The sequence below is a fragment of the Sphaeramia orbicularis genome, chromosome 22 (assembly GCF_902148855.1).
Source record: "Sphaeramia orbicularis chromosome 22, fSphaOr1.1, whole genome shotgun sequence".
Taxonomy (NCBI): domain Eukaryota; kingdom Metazoa; phylum Chordata; class Actinopteri; order Kurtiformes; family Apogonidae; genus Sphaeramia; species Sphaeramia orbicularis.
Genome location: NC_043978.1, coordinates 9,931,301 through 9,955,342, shown reverse-complemented (window position 1 = coordinate 9,955,342; position 24,042 = coordinate 9,931,301). Strand labels below are relative to the sequence as shown.

The 24,042-nt window shown below is 41.5% G+C and overlaps 1 protein-coding gene and 1 long non-coding RNA gene across 2 annotated transcripts in view; both read left to right on the top strand.

Moving 5' to 3' along the window:
- Positions 1-24,042, top strand: part of akap6 (A kinase (PRKA) anchor protein 6) — a 371,391-nt gene that overhangs the window by 121,611 nt on the left and 225,738 nt on the right.
- On the top strand, positions 19,647-22,954 carry LOC115413466 (uncharacterized). The gene is made up of 3 exons (XR_003934466.1): positions 19,647-19,828; positions 21,268-21,272; positions 22,943-22,954. It is a non-coding gene; the product is annotated as an uncharacterized LOC115413466 (long non-coding RNA).

Genomic DNA, 24,042 nt, shown 5'->3' with positions numbered 1-24,042 from the left:
TTTTGTCCTCTGTAGGAAACAAAAGTTTGACACTTTGACTTTAAAAATGTTGTCCATTGCAAAGGACCTTCCATTAATAAATAAATAAATAAACTAGAAAAGCACTTGCAGAGCACAGAAGCACCCCCACACACACACACACAGACACACACACACACAGACACACACATATACACACACACACACACTGATCACCACCAAAATTTAATCATTTGTTCCTTGTGTCAGTATCAACATTTCCTGAAAATTTTATCAAAAATCATAACTTTTTGAGTTATCTTGCTAACTGAGAGACAAACAGACAAACACCGATGAAAACATGACCGCAGGTAATAAATAAATAAATAAATAAATAAATAAATAGAAGTAATTGTAAAAATGTATCTGAAAAAAATGGTTGCATTCCACAGTTTCCAATAAAGACAATTTTTTTAATGTAAAAAAGCTCAAATTTTCTCTTTCCTGGATCTCAGGAGGATACAGTGTGTGATCCTATCCTCCATCCGTCCTCCTCTACCATCCCTTTCAGTCCTCTTTATCTCCATCTTTCTCCTCCTCCTCCTCCTCCTCCTCCTCCTCCTCCATCTGAACAGAGGTGATTCATGTAAATGTCAGGAAATATCAGAGCCGGGGTGCTGGGATTAGGCGGCGAGAAGAAGATACACTGATACCAGCAAATATAACGCCCCGACATGATGGCCAGCACCGGGGATTAGGACACCCCCACCCCCGCCCCCGCCCCCACCCCTACACCCACCCTCCAACCCCCCCTCGGTGTGTGTCGTATGAGAATATTGTGCTGTAACGTCGGCGGTGTGCCTCTGCATTTTAAAGACGTGTGGTGCATGTGTGAAGATCTTCAAGTGACATCTGTAGTGTTTTGTTGCCGAGCGAGGATGAAGGTAAAGGTTGAGAGTGAGTGTGAACGTGGATGGAGAGCGACGGCAGAGGAGGAAGGTGTTTAATACGAGTGTGAAGGCGGTGTAATATTTAACAGCTTAGTGGGATTTGTCTGTCACATTACAGAGGATTGGACCGAGTCTGGAAACACACAAACAGACGCACAATGAAAAAGGTGAACGCACGCTCGCAGACGGAGGCAGAATCAGAATCTGAATCTGAATCTGACTCTGAAACTGGGTTTGGACCCAGCGCTACAAATGTGCATATTTGGAGGAACATCCAGACACTTATTCCAACTTAAAATTATGGGCCTTAGACGTTTATGTCTTTTGTTTTTTTCACTTAAGTTTTTATTGAAATTTTCTACACATATATTTAATGAAACAACAAAAAAACAAACAAACAAACCAACATTGTTTAGGTACATTTCACATATTTCATTACATTGGTATTATCCATTCTGAGCTCTGTAAACAGTCCATTTATTCCACTTTTTGTCCATTTGTGTTTCCTGTAGTCTCAGTCAATGAGTCCTGTATATATATTCCTTCAATAATTGCGATCCGCTGGTCCTGTGTTAGTGCTTCTGTTTTTCCCCAGTTCTTTGTAAGAGCTTTTTTGTAACCCACTAAAAGTATTTTAACCTGTACGGGTCCACGGTCACGGCTCCGTGACTGAATTACATGATATTTTCAACAAGTTGTAGCGTCGGAGGTCGGTCACGCAGACCACTGGGGACAATTACATTTGAAAGTGCGGAGTTGATCAATAAAATGAACAAAATTGATTTAAAAAAAAACCTACAAAATGATACATAATGTGGGAAAAATAAGGAAAAATTTGACTTGAATATAGTAAAATAAGCAGCAAGATGAACAAAAACAGCCAAAGTGAACAATAAGATAAACCAAATTGATTAAAAAATTCACAAAATGATGAATAATGTGGGAAAAATAAGGAACAATTTGACTTGAATATAATAAAAAAGGTTAAAATAGGCAACACGATGAACAAAAACAGCCAAAGTGAACAATAAAATGAACCAAATTGATTAAAAAACTCACAAAATAATAAATAATGTGGGAAAAATAAAGAACAACTTGACTTGAATATAATAAAAAAGGTTAAAATAAGCAACAAGATGAACAAAAACAGCCAAAGTGACCAATAAAATCAAACAAATTGATAAAAAAAAAAAAAAAAAAAAAAAGAAAACCCTGCAAAATCATAAATAATGTGGGGAAAAAAAGTAAAATTTTGACTTAAATATTATTTTAAAAAAAAAAGGTTCAAACTAGAAAAGCATTTGGAGAGCGCAGACCTCTGCCAAGGCAGATCTGCCCCCCCACTCCCACCCCCACCCTCACCCCCACCCTCACCCCGATCACCACCAAAATTTAAATATTGGTTCCTTGTGCCAGTATCAACATTCCCTGAAAATTTCATCCAAATCTGTCTATAACTTTTTGAGTTATCTTGCACACAGACAGGCAGACAGACACACAGACAGGCAGGGAGACAGACAGACAGGCAGACACACAGACAGGCAGACACACAGACAGGCAGACACACAGACAGGCAGACAGACAGACAGACAGACAGACCAACGCCAGCAAAAACAGAACCTCCTTGGCGTAGGTAATAAGCAACAAGATGAACAAAAACAGCCAAAGTGATCAATAAAATGAACCAAATTGATTAAAAAACTGAAACACTGATTGACCAGTAAAACCCATGGACACACTAAAAGTACTTTAACCAAGTATATGTCATTACCTGCTTCATTTCCATCAGATCAGTGACACAAATCCAGTCCACCACTGCACACTGGAACCTCATACTCCATTATTTGTCGTCGTGCTCCACACACCATCTACCAAACCCAATTATTTTATCACATTTCCCAAAAAACGTGTGTGTGATCTACATCCAACTCTCCACATTTCCTGTCTGTTGAACTGCTGACTTTTCTTCTTAGACGTTTATGTTTTAATCATTGTGTGGAAGGTGACGCTTTGGGTTTTTGTTGGATTTGTGTTTTTGTCGTTGGAGCTCCAGAGGATTATCCTGTTGTTTTTACGCAGAATCCGAACAAATATGACCCTGAACATGTAAAATATGGATAAAAACAGTGTTCACACAGCACCGAATGAAAACCAAACAAGGACAAGCACAAACACAAACAGTTAGAAATATAGAATATATACATTTTATTCACACGGATAAAGAATCAACAACAGCTCCAGTGTATGTATGTAGATTTTTGTGTGGTTTGAATTCAGAGTTAATGAATATATATATGTGGGAGCTCCTGTGAAACTGGAAAATTCAAACCAGATGTAGACAAATGTTACGAAGCAGGTTTGGGTCTAATTTTAAAAATAAATATTTACTGAGATAAAAGAGAAACTATTTTTCAGATAAGACACATTTTTATATTATTTAACATTATATTTAATACAAAAATCTGCATGTAACACGATCAAAAGGACACGAAAATTACACACTACTGTTATTATTATTTTTTTTAATCTCTTTATTCTCTCACAGGTGCATTTTGGGAATCGTAGTGAATATTCGAGGTAGAGTGTTTTACAAAAAATGACCGCTGTTGCAAAATAATTTGCGACTTATTTGTGTTTAAATGCTCAGGTTCCGTATGTAACACCAGTGGACACAATGGCTTCCACACCAAACCTGGAATGAGACTGAGATTGATGAAAAACTAAAAAAAAACAACAAAAAACAAAAATCTGAATTGTCCATTTAGACCTGGTGTGTGAACGCAGCCTCAGATGCTCAGTGACAGTGTTTCTGTTTCTTCTGTTAAACCGACTCCACGTGGTGTTTTTTTTTTCTGTAAATGTGATGTGTTTTTCTGACTCAGCTGGACCCTCCTCCAGTCCTCTACAGGTACAGTACGGTTTTTACAGGTATCATTTTTGTTTTTTCGGGTCCTGATCGTGGCGCTTTCCCCAGGGGGAGTGAGCTGATGTGTGTGTGTGTGTGTGTGTGTGTGGGGGGGGGGGGGGGGGGGGGTGTCAAAGGGGTTGGGTTTAGACCATGTTCCTTTGGACACGGGGGGACGCCGATCCTGTTAGAGTCGAACCAAACAGCCCAGAGCAGAGGGAGGGCAACGCAGGTGGAGAACACAGCACACACACAGACACACACACACACACACACACACACACACACACACACATACATACACACTATGCATGGACTGGGTCTGGTACTACATATGAAGTACATCTGAAGTACTTGTACAGATACTCAGAAGAGTGTAAATATTCAGAGTAGAGTTGATCAGAGTTGAACTGTTCAGTGACACTGCACAGGTTTAGAGTTAAATAACATCCAGTGTGTGTGTGTGTGTGTGTGTGTGTGTGTGTTTGTAGGTGTGTGTGTCATTGTGTGTGTGTGTCATTGTGTGTATATGCGAGTCTGTGTGTGTCATTGTGTGTCAGTGTGTCTGTGTGTGTGTGTGTGTCATTGTGTGTCAGTATGTGTCTATGTATATCATTGTGTGTGTGTGTTTGTGCGTGTGTGTTTGTGTGTGTGTGTGTTTGCACGTGTGCGTGTTTGTGTTTGTCATTGTGTGTCAGTGTGTGTCTATGTATGTCATTGTGTGTGTGTGTGTGTGTGTTTGTGTGTGTGTGTGTGTGTGTGTTTGCATGTGTGCGTGTTTGTGTTTGTCATTGTGTGTCAGTGTGTGTCTATGTATGTCATTGTGTGTGTGCGTGTGTGTTTGTGTGTGTGTGTGTGTGTGTGTGTTCGCACGTGTGCGTGTTTGTGTGTGTCATTGTGTGTCAGTGTGTCTGTGTGTGTGTGTGTGTGTCATTGTGTGTCAGTATGTGTCTATGTATGTCATTGTGTGTGTGTGTTTGTGCGTGTGTGTTTGTGTGTGTGTGTGTGTGTGTGTGTTTGCACGTGTGCGTGTTTGTGTTTGTCATTGTGTGTCAGTGTGTGTCTATGTATGTCATTGTGTGTGTGTGTGTGTTTGTGTGTGTGTGTGTGTGTGTTTGCACGTGTGCGTGTTTGTGTATGTCATTGTGTGTCAGTGTGTGTCTATGTATGTCATTGTGTGTGTGTGTGTGTGTGTGTGTGTGTGTGTGTGTGTTTGTGTGTGTGTGTGTGTGTTTCTTGTCCATGTGTGTTTGTGTTTCCTCTTGTATGCTGACTGTGGTTCTTATCAGTGGAGCTGGTGCAGACAGACTGTTGGCCTCAGGCTTCTATTTCACCCTATAGACCACACCGAGGAGGAGGAGGAGGAGGAGGAGGAGGAGGAGGAGGAGAGGGGGCGGGGCATAGGTGGATGATGGAGGAATCTACGTTATCCAAGTATTTTCATAGACTCATTTGTGCTGTAGTTCAATAATAATCTGCAGTAAAATGCACCTGGATTCTGTTTGATATTGTACATCATGGATGTGGGGAACTCCTCCTCTGTTCAGGGGTTTTATTTCCTCTTCCTCTTCCTCTTCCTTCTGATGCGACACATAAGTCTGTGATGGAACAGCTCCCCTACAGGCAGCAGGAGAAATTACACCCATTCACTTTCAATACAACACGTCCTTGAACTTATCAATAACATACATTATTTCAGTCAGTTTCAGATGGTGCCATTGTTAGAATCTGTTAGGTTTTTGTTTATAATTTAAAAAAAAAAAAACTGTTTAATAAATAGAAATATTTTAGTTGCTGTAAAAGTACTGCTTTTAAAATAAACCTGCAGTCTTTTCCTAACCGTAACCAAAGCAACAAACATTTACTTTATGTAATTTTCTGTGTTTATTTAGAAATGGTTTCATTAAGTGTGACGCCCTGTTTTGATCCATTTCTGTTCGCACTGTTAAAAGTACTTTAATATATTTTTAATACATCGTAACACTTTCAAAATAAAAGCATTTCAGGGGCTATAAACCATACTTTGCATAACAGGGCTTTTACTGCCTATAGTCTTGTCTTCCTGTAGAGTTTTTACGTTTCTATAAATGACACACACCTGCAGTGGCTGAAATTAGACGGTAATATTAAAGATGAACTGTTGAAAATAGTATTGTTATTTGTATTAAATATATTAAATTAATGAAGAAGAAGTGAATATTTAACTGGCAGCACATTATATCACATATACCTGAAGTTTATCACTAATATTTTATATGATTATTTATTTATTTCCAGTCTGTATTTAAGGATCAGACTTTATTTGTTCTTAATAATTATTATTCATTATTAGAGACCTGACTCATATTAACTCCTAGGTTTAATTTGATGAAATACTATAAACATAAAATCTTTGGACACTTATTTACCTTTGATGGTATTAAAAAAAGATTATTGTTACTGTCACAATATTTAAAAAACAACCCAAGTAAACACAGTAAATGTCCATCATATTAAACACTAGAGCAGGACTGTCAAACTCGTTTAGGTTCTAGTTCCACATTCAGTCCAATTTGATCTCAACTGGGCCGAACCAGTAAAATAATGACAACTCCAAGTTTTTGTTTTTGTTTTAGTAGAAAAAAACCCTATTAAACTATGAAACTATTTACATTTTACAAAAAAAAACATGTGAATTACATGAAAAAGCTGAAATTTCATTAGAAATATAAATGCAATTTTAACAATATTACTCAACTTATTATTTATCCATGTATATTTACATACAATGTTACACAAACATTTAATAACAGGCAGAATATTATTAAAATTGCGCATTTCAGGTTCATATTTATTTTTATTTATGTATTTATTTGTATTTTATTATTAAAGGACAGTTTGTAAATGTAAATATTTTCATCATTTAATGTTACTTTTTTGCACTAAAACAGAAACATTTGGAGTTATTATTCATAGAATATTATGCTATTATTCTATTGTTAAAATTGCACTTATTTTTCTTAAGAAAATTCTTTTTTTTTCAGGTTATTCACATCTTTTTTTGTTTGGATAGTTTATAAATGTAAATATTTTCATCACTTAATGTTATTTTTTGCACTAAAACAGAAATTTGGAGTTACTACTTATAGAATTTTATGCTGTTATTCTATTGTTAAAATTGCAATCATTTTTCTTAAGAAAATTAAATTTTTCAGGTTATTCAATCTATTTTTGTTTGGATACTTTGTAAGTGTAAATATTTTCATCATTTAATGTTATTTTGTGCACTAAAACAGAAAATTTTTGAGTTATTATGTATAGAATATTGTGCTATTATTCTATTATTAAAATTGCACTTATTTTTCTTAAAAAAAAAAAATCAGTTTTTCAGATTATTCACATCTGTTTTTGTTTGGATAGTTTGTAAATGTAAATGTTTTCATCATTTAATGTCATTTTTTTGCACTAAAACATAAAAATTTGGAGTTATTATTTATAGAATATTATATTATTCTTTTTTTTTTGTTAAAATTGCACTTGTTTTTCTTTCAAAAAAATGTTGTTTTTTTTCAGGTTATTTACATGTTTTTTGTGTGGATAGTTTGTAACTGTAAATATTTTCATCATTTAATGTTATTTTTTGCACTAAAACAGAAAAAATTGGGGTTGTTATTCATAGAATGTTATGGTATTATTCTATTATTGTTAAAATTGTACTTGTTTTTCTTAAAAAAAGTCTTTTTTTTTCAGGTTATTCACATCTTTTTTTGATTGGATAGTTTTTAAATGTAAATATTGTCATCATTTAATGTTATTTTTTTGCACTAAAACAAAGAAGCGTCTGTATTTGTCATTATTTACCGGTTATTCTATTTTTATTTGACTGGTTCTGATCCACTTTAGATCATATTGGTGTGAATGTGGAACCTGAACTAACATGAGTTTGACGGCCCTGATTGGTGGTGTGGTGGAGGGGCGGGGCCAATGTGTCGGTGGCATAGATCCTCATCCGGCCCAGGTTGGACTGAGCGCAGAGATGGAAGCATCGTGAACATGCACAGCAGCTCGTCTCCCTCTGAGTGATTTAAATATTGACCCGAGGTTATTACGAGCTTTTTAAATCAAATTACCAAGTGTTGGCCCTCTGCCTGATACCTGATAGAGCCAATCAGACGGCTCGTCCCGCTCCCCGAGCTCCGCCACACAGCACTTTACATAAATTAAGATTAAAGTTGGGAAGTTTGGGGAGTGAGTTTAACCACGCAGCGACACTCTATCAAGATAGTTTGTGTGCACGAGAGAAAAAAAAAAAAAAAAAAAACCCTGTCAGTGTTGGTGTTAATCCCTGGTTTAGGATCTGCAAAGCTGCATTTCCAGGTCATTTGAAAGTGATAAAACTCAGTGTTTGGAGCTGCAGGGCTTTTCTGTTACAGACTGAGACGAGTTCCACCTCAGCTCTGTGGGTGACTTCTGTAAAATAAATCAAAAGATGAAAGTTTGCACAATTTATGCAGGAAATGTTCCGATATTCAGCATCTGCAGTGCTGATACTCACCTGAAACGTCTCCACGAGCCACATCTCACCTCCAAATGTGCACGTTTGGGAAGTTTACAATCACGTAGAGCAGCTCGACCACGTGTTCAAAAATAAATACAAACTGGACAAATGTGCATTAACCTTCCAGTGTCCAGGTGAACGTATTATACACACTTTACACTTCATCTTATTACAGAACAGATTATTTTACACAGTGTGTTTTAGGTCAGAATTCAAAAGTTCAATCAATCAGTAAATATTTATTTGTATAACCTTTTACAACACTTACAATAACCAAAGTGCTTTCCAATAAAATCAAAAAATCAATAATAAAAACAATATAAGAACAAGAAGGAAAAAATACAGTAAAAACAAAAACAAGTAATGTGTCACAGCATTACTGAACGTTAAAAGACAGTTTAAATAAATACGTTTTAAAAAGTCGTTCATTTTTGTCTGATTGTTTAAATTCTGATCCATCCACTAAAACCATCCCATAATAAACAGTGTTAAATTCCTACACTAACACCCTTCTACCAAGTGAGTACAAAATACACACTGACACATTTAACATTAAACATTTGACCTAGAACCAAAAATAATAATAATATGAACCAGTGTTGGTGTGAATCACTGACATAAGACAGGAGAAACAAATAACAAAAATTATTTTTATATAGAATATTTTGGCTTTTGCATCAAAAATATGTTTTTTTTCCATTACAAACATAGCATTTAAAGGGTTAAAAATAAGACAGTTATTGAGTATTTTTGATTATGGCTGAAGTTGATGAAATATTAAATAAATGTTTTAAAGCTGAACTGTATGAAAAACCCGCTCTACTCCAGCTCTGTGCAGGTTCTAATTCTATGATGAGAAGGACGTTTACGGGCGGAAACAGAAGGTTTGATGTTTCAGGGGCAGCTTCAGCACACAATGACATAATAGACATGAGCAAAATAAGATGAGAAATCTATGTTTACATGTGGACGAAAATAAACTATATGGGCCAAAGTCTGTAGACATGTTGAATCTAGGTGTTTCTTCTCTACCAGTGGTCTGGGATCAAAAACAATAAGGACTAATGTTCAAGGTTCAAGGTTCACTTTTTGTCATTACATGTAGTATATACATGAAACAAAATCAATACTCAGGTCCAGCAATGTACATGGTAAAAATCCTATAAAATGAATCCTATATTAAAAATAATAACAAAAAAATCTGATAATAACAGTAATACCTAATAATAAATAATGGATAAATATGCATAAATACTACAGTGCAAGATTACAAATGAGCAGCATGTTAAAACAGGATAAAAACCGCAGTGCTTTCAGTAGCAGCATGATCAACAGTAGTGCATCAGTGTTCCATGGGGTTGACATCGATTGATAAGATAAGATAAGATAAGATAAGATAAGATAAGATAAGATAAGATAAGATAAGACTTTATTGATCCCACCATGGGGAATTTTAACACTTTACAGCAGCAACATACAACACACCAGAGCAAAAAAAAGGCAGGTGAAATAAAAACTCTTTAAAGTATAAAGTTTAAAGATATTCACATATTTATAAATTGACAGAACTGTCTGAACCTCCTGGAGTGACCCCGGTGTGGTTCTGTGGGCGTTCATCATGGATTAACCTACTGATAGATTTACTGTCAATTTACTAATCTGTTTTTTTTTTTAAATGGTGTGTCTCACATTGATGACACAGAGACGACTCTGACCAATCACAGGTCTGCAGTGTTTATGCCTCACATTTCAGTATCTCTTCACCTGTTTTGGAACCTCAGCCGAGCAAGTACTAAAAAAAAATAGTACCAGGTACCGATCCCGGGTACTTTTATGTAATGGAAACTGAAAAAGGCCGAGTTGAGTCAAGTCGGTACTACATAGTGGAAACACAGCATTTGTTTCCAAAATGCCTCAGAGACTTCATTTCATTTTTTTCACTTTTGACTTCATTTCCGTCAACGTTTTTTATCCATGACTCTGATTTTAAATGTTCTTCCTCTAAATTTATCAAATATTTTTACTGCTCTGACCATAAATTATAATTTCCTTCCTCATCTAACCATCCACTTTCATCACATCTGACTGAGGAGGAAAAATCTACCATGAAACTATAAGGAAATATATATACATATACACATATTAAAACACTTTTAAAACACAATTAGAAAAGTAATTTGTACAATATGTACTAGACAATATGTTATCAGTGTGATAATTACAGAAATAAGTGCAAAACTATTCAAAATCGTAAGGATAAAAGGTGCAGTTTATAACATTTCATTGTATTTCTAGTTGGGGTTTTTTTCGACGTCTGGCATTCAACACTTTTAATCCATAAATAAAGTCAGATTTCACTCAAATCCAGAGGTCATGTGACTCCTCCTCTTCCTGAAGTCTGTCAGCATTTCGTGTGAACAGAGGAAACTCATTTCTCGACTCTCTAGGCGTCGTCTCGTTACCGCGGATCCGCCGCCACTTTCCAACAACTTTCATCAAACTCGACTCCTCTAATAATCACGACGTCCGGATCCGTGTTTAACAAGGTAATATGACACCAACCATCTGTGGCTGCGGAAAAAAACGCTGAAAGAAGAAGAAGAAGAAGGGAAAAAAAACAGCCACTTTACATATTCACTTTTACCATCCGCGTAATTAAATATTTGAAAAATATCAGGAATGGAAAATTAAAACAGAAAAAGCCCAGCGCTCACCACTATCAATTTATTCCCTCTCTGAGTGCATTAGAAACGTCAGATTGCCGTCGGCAAAGACACAGAAAGAGCCGGTGTTTTTTTTCAACTCACTTTATAAATTACATTTTGGAGTGCTTTGGCATGCTAATACCTGCTGCCACGGAGAGCAGACAGCGTTAATTATTTCTTATTGGGATCGGCGGCGATTATTTGCATATTTCATTTAGCGGTTATAGATGTTGCAGGTGGGAGGGAGGAGAGAAAGACGGGTTCCACTTTGAGTCTCGGCAACTTTTAGGCGATAAAACCAGAAAGAAAGACGTTAAAACCGCAGATTCAGTGACCGAACGTACGTCGGTTCAGGCCGATCTCAGATCAGCCGCGATAATTAACGGCATTAACAGGGGGGGTATCATGCAGACGGCGACGCAAACGGGTCAGAAAACAGATTTAAACCCTCGAAAACATCAATTATAACGTCATTTATACTCAGAACAAGCAACTGTTTAAAAGCTTCTGAGGTAAAAGGACGCCTCCAAACCTGCGGAATGTGTTCCACATCAGTGAAAGTCAAGTGGAAAGTCAAACTAACGAGTCTCAGTCATTAGTGAAACAGTCTTAAAACACAATCAGACTGAATATTTAAGTCAGTCCACTCATTTATCTGAAATGAACCAACGTTTGCATGAGCTGACGTGAATAAACTGTGAATATTAAGTTGAATTTAATGAGACTTTATAATAAAACTGGTTTATTCTTATCTGAACTCTTTAAATAATGACTGTTATTCTATTAGAAGTGACTGAACACATGGAAAATGACAGATTAAACAATTATTAAACAGATTTTAGAAGCACTTAATCCTTTAGAGGGCGCTCATTGAAAAACTCTGAAATCCAAAGTTTCAGTCTTAGTGTGTTATTGGACGTCGTCGTCTACCTCCCCATTGGTTGCCGTGACAACAGTCTCCCTCCTCTTGCCATAAAACATCACTTGCTAAAAAGTAAAAACAACTGCTATAAGTTCATAAAATCACTCATATTTACAGCTTCACTGTATAGTTTTATAAAAACACACTTCTGGACTTCACTGAGGCATGAGGGAAATTACCAAAAATAGTCACTTGCCCGATAAAGGGTTAAATCAAAATCAACAGATTCTGTCATTAAATGTGAAAAACCAAACATCATCGGTGAACTCTGTGAGTAAATTGTATTTATAGATGCACATTTAAAGACATAAACACCGATAAAACTAAATATAATCAATAAATTCACAGATGAAACAGGTTTACAGACAGGTCTGTAGTCGGACTGTTACAACACAAACTTCCACATATTAGTACTTCAACTACCTGATTAAATAAAGCCGATAATGTTTTTATAGAACGACGGCCAGAGGGAACAGAGTTAAAACATAAAATAAGATGAAGTTCGTGTCAGATTTAGTAGAAGGTCAAACGGATAAAGCAGATTAACACTCAGATCCAAACAGTGACTCAGTTAATTCAACTAAAAACCTGCTGTTCATTCACATTAACACATATTCACCATTCTGTATTTAATGAAACTGAACATTAACCCTATAACGACCACCATTATAACAGGACTAGATTTATTTATGTTGTTTTTACAACAAGTATCAGAAAATGTAGTTTTTGTACATTCTTTTTCACCCTTTTTTACAGTAAAAACTTAACTTTAAATATCTGTCCATTAATTATCATTCTTATATGTTATAAATGCATAAAACAATGTGTTATAGTATTAAAAAAAACCTTGACTTTTTATCATATTTATTATGAAAAATGTCTGTAAATGTTGATAATGACTTTATGAGATTATAGAAATAAACTTTCCACTCTGTTCCATGTGTTCCTTTTTGAGGGATACTTGGAAGAAGTCCAGGGGGTATTTGGATTTTTTTTTTTTTTTTTAAATACATTAAATAAGTCATCATGTACTGAATATAAAATAAATAATGAAAATTAATGCTGAAATATAAAACACAATAAATACATTCATTTAATAGTTTTATTGTCTTTGGTAACATCTTGAAGAACATTTATATTTTATATGATTCAAAATGAGTTTGAGTAGGTAAGAAATCATTTTTTGTTGATGAAAGGTTCATTCATTAATTAATGACCAATTTATTTATTTTTCTTATCAATGATAGAAGGCACTTTTCAGTTTATATTTTGCACCAAATATTTACTTTTAAAAAATTGTTATTTTTATATATTACAGTTGAATATATGTTGTTTGTTTATAAAGTTTTGAAAATATAAACAGACATCTTTGGCACAGGAACACATTTTTTTCAATCAAAAATGTGAAGTGAGAGTTGGGGGTACTTGGCTAAAAAAGTATATTTCAGGGTGTACTCCACTGTAAAAAGTTTGACAACCCTGGTCTAGATCCTTGTGTGTCCATGTTCTTCTTGTTCTTTTTGGTTCTTTGGTGTCATTTGGATCCTGTTGATAGTCTGTGTTCACTTTGTGTCTAGTTGTAGACAGAGCCCCTCATTTCACTGACAAAAACATCCATCAGCTGATTCAAATACACACACTGCATCTGTGTATGAACTGGAGAGATCTGACTATAGATTTACATTTATATACAAATATACAGACATTTAGAGAATATTTACAGATACAATACAACTATCAATCAACTATACAAACCACCAAAATACAGAGAAAACCATGTAAAAAAACAGGACAAAAACATGTCAAAACACACTAGTAGAACACTCTAAAACAGCACTATCACTATTATATACAATTATTTACAAGAATTCACCACTAAAATGCTGATAAAAGTAATAAAAGTCTTCCATGTCTAAGTTCTTCCTGAAAAAGGAGCAGAAGAAATTGGAAAAAAAAAAGACACTTTCTGACACTTCAATTGTAAAAACAACATAAATAAATCCTGGCCTGTTCTAATGGGAGAACTTAAAGGGTTAATGTTGTACATGTTATAAACCATGAACGAGAAAAAAGAAGACATGAGGGAAAAAAGAAGAGGAAGGATGTGAGAACAGATGCAAAATAGACAGAAAAGAAGATGTGAAAAAACAAAGGAGAGTAGAAGATCTGGAGGGAGAAAGACAAAACAAAAGGAGGATAAAAAGGAGGGAGGAGTGGAGTCAGTAGGATGGAGGGATGAGTGAAGGAATGGAGTGAGTAGGATGGAGGGATGAGTAGAGGAGTGGAGTGTTTCGGATGTGTGTGTGTGCTCAGTGGTGTTCGGTGGTGCTGTGTACCTGGTAGGCACAGTAAATCAGTGCAGATCAGGTAATTGTGTGCTGTTCATCATGGGGCTGCAGACAGCTTTATGGGCAGCAGATTGGCTGTAAGGGCTGCTGATTACAATGAGACAGAGGGAGACGGAGCCCCGCCTCCAAATGAACACTGGATCTGTTAAAGCTGCACCCAAACCAGGGGCCAAATACCACAGACACACACCGACACACACTGACACACAATAACCCACAATGACCCACACTGACACATACCGACACACACAGACCCACACTGACTCACACCAGACACATACCGACACACACTGACGCACATCCACCGACACACACCAGTCACACACTGACCCACACCAACACACACCGACACACACCAGACACACACCAGACCACACTGGCCCACACTGATGCACACCCACACACACCAGACCCACACTGACACACACCGACACACACCCACATACACCGACACACAACGACACACACCAGACACACAACAACACACACCAGACCCACGCTGACCTGCACCGACACACACCAGACACACACTGACCCACACCGACACACACCGACACACAATAACCCACAATGACCCACACTGACACATACCGACACACACAGACCCACACTGACTCACACCAGACACATACCGACACACACTGACGCACATCCACCGACACACACCAGTCACACACTGACCCACACCAACACACACCGACACACACCAGACACACACCAGACCACACTGGCCCACACTGATGCACACCCACACACACCAGACCCACACTGACACACACCGACACACACCCACATACACCGACACACAACGACACACACCAGACACACAACAACACACACCAGACCCACGCTGACCTGCACCGACACACACCAGACACACACTGACCCACACCGACACACACCGACACACAATAACCCACAATGACCCACACTGACACATACCGACACACACAGACCCACACTGACTCACACCAGACACATACCGACACACACTGACGCACATCCACCGACACACACCAGTCACACACTGACCCACACCAACACACACCGACACACACCAGACACACACCAGACCACACTGGCCCACACTGATGCACACCCACACACACCAGACCCACACTGACACACACCGACACACACCCACATACACCGACACACAACGACACACACCAGACACACAACAACACACACCAGACCCACGCTGACCTGCACCGACACACACCAGACACACACTGACCCACACCGACACACACCGACACACAATAACCCACAATGACCCACACTGTCACATACCGACACACACAGACCCACACTGACTCACACCAGACACATACCGACACACACTGACGCACATCCACCGACACACACCAGTCACACACTGACCCACACCAACACACACCGACACACACCAGACACACACCAGACCACACTGGCCCACACTGATGCACACCCACACACACCAGACCCACACTGACACACACCAACACACACCCACATACACCGACACACAACGACACACACCAGACACACAACAACACACACCAGACCCACGCTGACCTGCACCGACACACACCAGACACACACTGACCCACACCGACACACACCAACACACACTGACCCACAATGACCCACAATGACCCACACTGACACATATGACACACACTGACACACACGACACACACCGACACACAATAACCCACACCGACACACACCAACACACACTGACACACACTGACCCACACCGACCCACACCGACACACAACGACACACACCAGACACACACAGACACTCAACAATACACAACGACACACACTGACCCACACCAGACACACACCATCGTTTCAGCTTTTATTAACCCATTAACATCAGGGCCGACACAGGAACAGGAGGAACAGGAGGGACAGGAGGGACAGAGGGAACAGGAGGAACAGGGGGAACAGGAGGGACAGGAGGAACAGGAGGAACAGGAGGAACAGGAGGGACAGGAGGAACAGGGGGAACAGGAGGAACAGGAGGGACAGGAGGAATAGGAGGGACAGGAGGAACAGGGGGAACAGGAGGAACAGAGGGAACAGGAGGAACAGGAGGGACAGGGGGAACAGGAGGAACAGGAGGAACAGGGGGAACAGGAGGAACAGGGGGAACAGGAGGGACAGGAGGAATAGGAGGGACAGGAGGAACAGGGGGAACAGGAGGAATAGGAGGGACAGGAGGAACAGGGGGAACAGGGGGAACAGGAGGAACAGGGGGAATAGGAGGAACAGGAGGAACAGGAGGGACAGGAGGAACAGGAGGAACAGGGGGAACAGGAGGAACAGGGGGAACAGGAGGGACAGGAGGAATAGGAGGGACAGGAGGAACAGGGGGAACAGGAGGAATAGGAGGGACAGGAGGAACAGGGGGAACAGGAGGAACAGGAGGAACAGGGGGAACAGGAGGAACAGGAGGGACAGGAGGAACAGGAGGGACAGGGGGAACAGGAGGAACAGGGGGAACAGGAGGGACAGGAGGAACAGGGGGAACAGGAGGAACAGGGGGAACAGGGGGAACAGGAGGGACAGGAGGAACAGGAGGAACAGGGGGAACAGGAGGGACAGGAGGAACAGGGGGAACAGGGGGAACAGGGGGGACAGGAGGAATAGGAGGAACAGGAGGAACAGGAGGGACAGGAGGAACAGGAGGAACAGGGGGAACAGGTGGAACAGGAGGAACAGGAGGGACAGGAGGAACAGAGGGAACAGGAGGGACAGGAGGAACAGGGGGAACAGGAGGAACAGGGGGAACAGGAGGAACAGGAGGAACAAGAGGGACAGGGGGAACAGGAGGGACAGGAGGAACAGGAGGGACAGGAGGAACAGGAGGGACAGGGGGAACAGGGGGAACAGGAGGAACAGGAGGGACAGGAGGAACAGGGGGAACAGGAGGGACAGGAGGAACAGGGGGAACAGGAGGAACAGGAGGGACAGGGGGAACAGGAGGGACAGGAGGAACAGGAGGGACAGGAGGAACAGGGGGAACAGGAGGAACAGGGGGAACAGGAGGAACAGGGGGAACAGGAGGAACAGGAGGAACAGGGGGAACAGGAGGAACAGGGGGAACAGGAGGGACAGGAGGAACAGGAGGGACAGGGGGAACAGGAGGGACAGGAGGAACAGGGGGAACAGGAGGAACAGGAGGAACAGGGGGAACAGGAGGAACAGGAGGAACAGGGGGAACAGGAGGGACAGGAGGAACAGGAGGGACAGGGGGAACAGGAGGAACAGGAGGAATAGGAGGAATAGGAGGAACAGGGGGAACAGGAGGAACAGGGGGAACAGGAGGAACAGGGGGAACAGGAGGGACAGGGGGAATAGGAGGAACAGGGGGAACAGGAGGAATAGGAGGGACAGGAGGAACAGGGGGAACAGGGGGAACAGGAGGAACAGGAGGAACAGGGGGAACAGGAGGAACAGGAGGAACAGGAGGGACAGGAGGAACAGGAGGGACAGGAGGAACAGGGGGAACAGGAGGGACAGGAGGAATAGGAGGGACAGGAGGAACAGGGGGAACAGGAGGAATAGGAGGGACAGGAGGAACAGGGGGAACAGGGGGAACAGGAGGAACAGGGGGAACAGGAGGAACAGGAGGGACAGGAGGAACAGGAGGGACAGGGGGAACAGGAGGAACAGGGGGAACAGGAGGGACAGGAGGAACAGGGGGAACAGGGGGAACAGGAGGAACAGGAGGAACAGGGGGAACAGGGGGAACAGGAGGGACAGGAGGAATAGGAGGAACAGGGGGAACAGGAGGAACAGGAGGAACAGGGGGAACAGGAGGAACAGGAGGGACAGGAGGAACAGAGGGAACAGGAGGGACAGGAGGAACAGGGGGAACAGGAGGAACAGGGGGAACAGGGGGAACAGGAGGAACAGGGGGAACAGGAGGAACAGGAGGGACAGGGGGAACAGGAGGGACAGGAGGAACAGGAGGGACAGGAGGAACAGGAGGGACAGGGGGGACAGGAGGGACAGGAGGAACAGGAGGGACAGGAGGAACAGGAGGGACAGGGGGAACAGGAGGGACAGGGGGAACAGGAGGGACAGGAGGAACAGGAGGGACAGGAGGAACAGGGGGAACAGGAGGAACAGGAGGGACAGGAGGAACAGGGGGAACAGGAGGAACAGGAGGGACAGGAGGAACAGGAGGGACAGGGGGAACAGGAGGGACAGGAGGAACAGGGGGAACAGGAGGAACAGGGGGAACAGGAGGAACAGGAGGAACAGGGGGAACAGGAGGGACAGGAGGAACAGGAGGGACAGGGGGAACAGGAGGAACAGGAGGAATAGGAGGAATAGGAGGAACAGGGGGAACAGGAGGGACAGGAGGAATAGGAGGAACAGGGGGAACAGGAGGAATAGGAGGGACAGGAGGAACAGGGGGAACAGGGGGAACAGGAGGAACAGGGGGAACAGGGGGAACAGGAGGAACAGGGGGAACAGGAGGAACAGGAGGGACAGGAGGAACAGGAGGGACAGGGGGAACAGGAGGAACAGGGGGAACAGGAGGGACAGGAGGAACAGGGGGAACAGGAGGAACAGGGGGAACAGGAGGAACAGGAGGAACAGGGGGAACAGGGGGAACAGGAGGGACAGGAGGAATAGGAGGAACAGGGGGAACAGGAGGGACAGGAGGGACAGGGGGAACAGGAGGAACAGGAGGAACAGAGGGAACAGGAGGGACAGGAGGAACAGGAGGAACAGGGGGAACAGGAGGAACAGGGGGAACAGGAGGGACAGGAGGGACAGGGGGAACAGGAGGAACAGGAGGGACAGGAGGCACAGGAGGAACAGGAGGAACAGGAGGGACAGGAGGAACAGGGGGAACAGGGGAAACAGGAGGGACAGGGGGAACAGGAGGAACAGGAGGGACAGGGGGAACAGGAGGGACAGGGGGAACAGGAGGGACAGGAGGAACAGGGGGAACAGGAGGAACAGGAGGGACAGGAGGGACAGGAGGGACAGGAGGAACAGGGGGAACAGGAGGAACAGGGGGAACAGGAGGAACAGGAGGAACAGGAGGGACATGGAGCAGTTTTACCTGACAGAACCAAAGACAAACACCAACATTTACAACATGTGTGTGTTTGTGTGTTTGTCAGTATATTTACTATCGATCACTGATAGAAGTCATGTATGGACTTTAATTTGGATTCATGACCTTTGACCTTGAGTGACCTTGAAGGGTCAAACTCAAGGTCATGCAAGGTCACCATCAGTCTCTTTTCTATTGACCGTCAAACTGCGTGAATATAACTTACACATAAAAATTTGTCTAACGGAAAAACGCTAATTTCGCCCAAACTCATTTTTCGATGAAAAGTTTTAACACTTGCAAGAGGTGGTTTTTCAGGCGTAGTTAAAATGGTAAATCGCACAAAACTGTAACAGAAAGACCTTTGAGTTCAACTAGAGTCACATGACCAAAACAAACAGATGCTGACGAATGTTAGAACAAGAGAAGAAGAGTTGAACCCAAACATGTGTGTGTATATGTGGACACACCAGGAAACCACATCAGTTTAGAATTTAGGAGGAGATAGAGGAGGAACCAGCATTCTAGACTCAAAACAACACAGATTTCTGTTCATGTTTATGGAAGGACTTCTACTGACATCTACCAGAAGAAAGAAACTAATCAGCACATTTGGGATTGAATGGACAAACCAACATTACACACTTGTGTTTGGAACACATTTATATAAACATGGGCAAAGTTTAGCTCAGATGGACGATAGAAAACAGACTAGTGTCATCTTCTTCTCCAAAACTACTGGTTGGATTCAGTTCCAGTTTTTTACATATCTATCTTGGTACAATGTCGACAAAGTTTGACTGCAATTTTGAGAAATTTAATTTTTTAATTTTTAATTTTCTGATAGCTAGGCACGTGGAAGTTTAAAAGTCAGGTAAAAATGTCCAAATCAGGAGATCAGACAGGCACGTCCACGTCCTCAGAGCTTGACTTATGCTGCCTTTAGGTGCTGTGGGAATTATGGTAAATACTAGTTACAAACTCTAAAATTGCACATGAACGCCCCCTAATGTAGTATTTTCCACTGGAGACAAAAATAAGTGTCATTTCACCAATATTATGTTACAGTTTATTAACACAGTTTACAGACACATTTATAACAGGCAGAACATGGTTAAAATTGCACTTATTTTTCTTTACAAATGTCAGGTTTCTCATATTTGTTCAGGTTTGTCACATTTTATTGCGACAGGATTTGTAAATGTAAATGTTCTTATAATTTAATTTGACTTTTTTCACATTAAACCCAGGACATTGTTCAGAGGTTCTTATGTTTTTACTTTACTTGATGTCACATTCAGTCGTACGTCGCCCCTGAACGCCCTTGACTGCTCATATTTTAAGTCTAATCTTTGCCCTTCTGAAACTCATCCCGTGTCCCAAACTGGACCACTTTTGGGCCACTTTTGGTCCGTGGTCCTTATGTTTGACCCCCCCCCCCCCCCCCCCCCCCCTCTCCGCACAGTGTTCCCGTTCGAACCTCATTATGTTCCATTCATCATATTGTGGAACAGGTAAACGTGTTCCTCACTGACATTTAAAACCATCAGACCGGGGTCCTGAAAGACGGCGGCGTGCTTGACCTTCCAGCGTGTTGCTCAGAGGCACTCGGGCAGGGCAGCAGAGACCGAACCCCCCACCCCTCAGACCCTCCACTCTGAATATTTCAGATCCTCTCCGCGCTCAAAATTACAGATGCCGCTGGTGGTTAATTACAATTTCATGACCTCCTCCAGTAAAACGAGTCCACTGGAAGGAGACGGGAGGGGGGTGGTTGGGGTTCAGCGAGGGGGGGTGGGGGGATGGGGGGGTCGGAGAGGACTCAAAATGGCGGCCGAGAAGCGTCCGTGGTGTTACTGTATGTGAAAGCAGAGGGTGTTTATTTAGTATTTATTCTGCACTTCATCATCTCCCCTCCGCTAATCCAGTGGCTCCTGAACGCACCACTGACCACGGCGTATCGCTAACCACAGTGTGTGTGTGTGTGTGTGTGTGTGTGTATGTGTGTGTGTGTGAGTGTGTGTGAGGACGATGCCTATCCCTCCATCTGAAACCTTGTTAAATATTCATTGACAATTATTCCGCTTTGACCGAGGAGTTAGATGATGCTACTGCAGAGAGAGAGAGAGAGAGAGAGAGAGAGAGAGGGAGAGAGAGAGAGAGAGAGGGAGAGGGAGAGGGAAAGAGTGTGGGGGGGGCTGAAACAGACAGATGAAGGCGCAGAATAATAGAAGATTGTCTTGGAAATATTATGATGAATCACTTGTTTGTAAAATCATTAAATGACCTGCAGACAAACCAAAAAACACACACTGACACAAAGACAAAACCCACGGGTTCATCTGTCGGCTCCAGGAGGACGATTAGGAGAACGGATGGAATATTAAAGATCAGACAGAACCCAGATGGACAGAACCCAAACACCTAGAACGAATCAAAACACCTAGAACGGTCCTGAAACAGAGAAGACGGACAGAACCCAAACACCTAGAACGGTCCTGAAACAAAGACGGACAGAACCCAAACATTTAGAACGGTCCAGAAACAGAGACGATGGACAGAACCCAAACACCTGGAACGAATCCAAACACCTAGAACAGTCCTGAAACGGAGAAGACGGACAGAACCCAAACACCTAGAACAGTCCTGAAACGGAGAAGACGGACAGAACCCAAACACCTAGAACGGTCCTGAAACAAAGACGGACAGAACCCAAAAATCTAGAACGGTCCTGAAACAGAGAAGACAGACAGAGGCCAAACACCTAAAAGGGGGTGTGAGGAATATTATCATGAACTGGAGCCATTAGCGGAGAATCGACAAACAACAGGAAATGACAAAGAAATGAAAGGACGAAATGGAATGAAGGGAGAAAAAGACACAAGATGAAACAATGACATATATATATATATATATATATATATATATATATATATATATATATATATATATAGATAGATAGATAGATAGATATAGATATATATAGATATATATAAACACTCTATTAAACACAATTAAAACTGCAATTTGTACAATATGTACTAGACAAATATTATCAACATAATAATTATATAAATATACATAAATAAGTGCCAAACTATTGTTCTGATTCACCTTCTGAGTCTTATTTCCAAAAGATCATTTTAGCCCAGTTGTATTATTTGTCAGATGATGTGGTTCTGAAAAGCCAAATTAAAAACAGGTACGTTTGTGTGAATATGTGTCAAACATGGAGGTTTGTTGTCGAACAGCGTCAGGATGAACCCAGGACTGAGATGAGTTAAAGGTGAGGACGTGGAACTGACGCTCCATCCACCCTCACTAAAATGTTTTATGGCCGCCGGCATCTGCCTCCACCCGCCACATCGGCCCCGAGGGTCCGCTTCCTACCGTCGATTGTTATGGTTACCACGATGACAACACCGCACGCCGCCGCTCCAGGGGGAATAAAAAACTGGAAAAACAGCCCAAATTAGCCATAAAGAGGCTCCTGAGCCTGGAACATTCGGAGGACTTTTATGGGCTCGTTAGTCGGGATGGAAACCAGTTGAACCAGTTGGATTGCTGGACTGGAACCAGCAGCTGGTCCGACGACACAGAAGGTGGAGTCCCTCAGGGCACGCTCCGAGGAACCATGGGGTTCATAGTATTAGGTTTATTCAGATCGGCCACAAAAACAGACTCATCATGAAGGAGAGACATGAATGTTTGAGTCAACATCTGAAGTAAAATACAAACGATCAGAAAAGAATTCATCCAGTTCCTTCTTCTTATAGAGGGGTGGATGTCAGGGCTCGATACAATCGACACAATAATGTTCTCCCTCCTTCCATCCAGGAGATGTTTGAAAGTAGGAAAAGTCAGTACAGCCTCAGAGGAACTAGCATTTTTAAAACAGCTGAGGCAAGAACAAATAACAAAGTAGATGTATTTCTGTTAGAGGAGTTAATCTGTTGAATGTCCTGGAAGATCAATTAAAACAGTCTAAAACAATTAAAACTTTTAAACAGATGCACAAATTAACTATTATTCAAAATATAGAGCTGAGGATGGACTAAAGAAAAGACTGGTTTAAAAGACTAGGATCAATATTGGTAGTTTTATAAGGACATGATTTACCTGAATTAAAGTAAATATGGATTCTCTTCTGTTAGATATTTAACAATGATTACATTGATTTTTTTTTTTTTTTCATATGGAAACGTTGTGTTAATTGTAAATAGGGTTCGGCAAAATAAGTCTGAACTTCAGCCTAAACCCTTTCAGTCACATTATATGTGGAACAATGGATATGTTGGTTTGGTTTGATGCTTAAAGTAATTAACGACCAAATAAAATTACTACTACTATATACAACCAGGGGCGCCGCTAACAACTGTGGGCCCCATGAAAGGTAAACATTGTGGACCCTTTCATACAATTCAGTCTCTTGTTGATCTGTCTGGGGGGGGGTTATGTGGGGGTGCGGTCCATGCATAACATCACTTACTGTAGCGTGAAAATGAAACTGAAATTTAACATTCTTTCAACATTCGACTCCCGGCTTCTGTTCATCTCTTATACAGCGGATGTTAACCCTTTCATGCATGAATTGTGAGAACCTTAGTCAAGATTTTTTTTCTTCAGTGTTTTTATTCCTCCTTAGGC